This window comes from Tamandua tetradactyla, chromosome 6 (assembly GCF_023851605.1).
Source record: "Tamandua tetradactyla isolate mTamTet1 chromosome 6, mTamTet1.pri, whole genome shotgun sequence".
Lineage (NCBI taxonomy): Eukaryota > Metazoa > Chordata > Mammalia > Pilosa > Myrmecophagidae > Tamandua > Tamandua tetradactyla.
Window position 1 is genome coordinate 28,702,561 of NC_135332.1, and position 1,459 is coordinate 28,704,019.

Genomic DNA, 1,459 nt, shown 5'->3' on the forward strand with positions numbered 1-1,459 from the left:
GTTATTAGTTAAGATGTGCTCAAACCGAATGAGAGCGGGTCTTAATGCAATAAGGCTGAAGTTCTTATAAGCGAAGGAAATCGGACATGCAGAGAAAAAGCCACAGGAAGGAGAAGCTAGAAGCTAACAGAACCCAGAAGAAAAAGAAGAGGACATTGACCTGTGCTATATGCCATGTGACAGAAAAGCCAAGGAACAGGCAAAGATTGCTGACAGCCAGCCCCAGAATGTCACAGTCTTTGGGTAGAAAGTATTGACTTATTGATGCCTCTATTTTGGACGTCTCCTCATCTCAAAATCATGAGCGAATAAATTTTGTTATTTACAACAAAATACGTATCACAATGGGGTATTTGTTTCAGCAGTGGCAAACTAAGACACTTAGCTAGGCTATCCTATTCTCTTTCCTGTCCCTTTACACCTCAGTCTCCAGAAGAAAAGGCTCAAAAACAATGCCAACTTCCTTGGAAGGGGGCAGAACTTAGGGGAAAAATAGAAAAGCCAGGACTTGACACCCCAAGAGATGAAGGTGGCAATGAAGAAGGTTAAGAGAGAAATCAGCAGAGGGCAGTGGATGATTCAGTGCCCCCTTGGGTCATGGACAAGGCCCGCGGATCCCGGATGGGCAGTAGCTTCCACCCAAAAGGCAGCAGCAGCTTCTCATCCTCTCCCACACCGCTGACACCAAGAGAAAGGGGTCTGCATCCCACCTGGACACCCTCCTGAGTTATGACTCTATCATATTGTTCACACTCCTACTCCAACTACAAAATTTCCAATTCCCTGAGAAAGTTCTGCTGAAAAAAAGAAAACAAATCCTACATCGATTGCAATCAAGTCGTCCTGGGTGAAAGGTGAAACTTCAGGAGCAGGGAGGGGCTGACTGACAGAGGGAAACAGGGAGCACCCCTGGCAAGGGAGCTGCTCGCAGCTTTCTTCAACTCACTGCCACTATGCAGCTATGCCAGGCCTTGGAGTCAGGGGCGGAGAGGTCACAGTTGAATAGCTGGACAGCTATATGAACAAATATTTTAACAGAAACAAGTTGTTTGGCTAGGAATGGCTAAGGGAAACTCCACAGAGGTGACCCTGGAGCAAACGTTGAAGGATACGCAGTTTTGCAGGTGGAGAGAACAGAAAGGGTCCTCTAGGCAGAGAGAACAGCTTGAGGGAAGGTGGAGTGGCAGAAGAGATGCCATGATCCGGGGACTTCAAGTCCCGCAGTTGGCTAGAGTGCAGCCTCCGTAACAGGGGAAGGAAAAACAGCCTAGAAAGGCAGGGAAGGCAAAAATGGCAGTATGAAAACTGAAAGAGACATGGAAGGTTTTAAACCAAGGAAGCGACAGGAACAGATCTTTACTTTTGGAGGACTTTTAAAAGGACTAAAGAGGGGAAATGGGAAGCAAGAAGACCAGTTGGGAAATTGTTGAACTTGCCGGGTCAAAAGAGGGAAATGCTG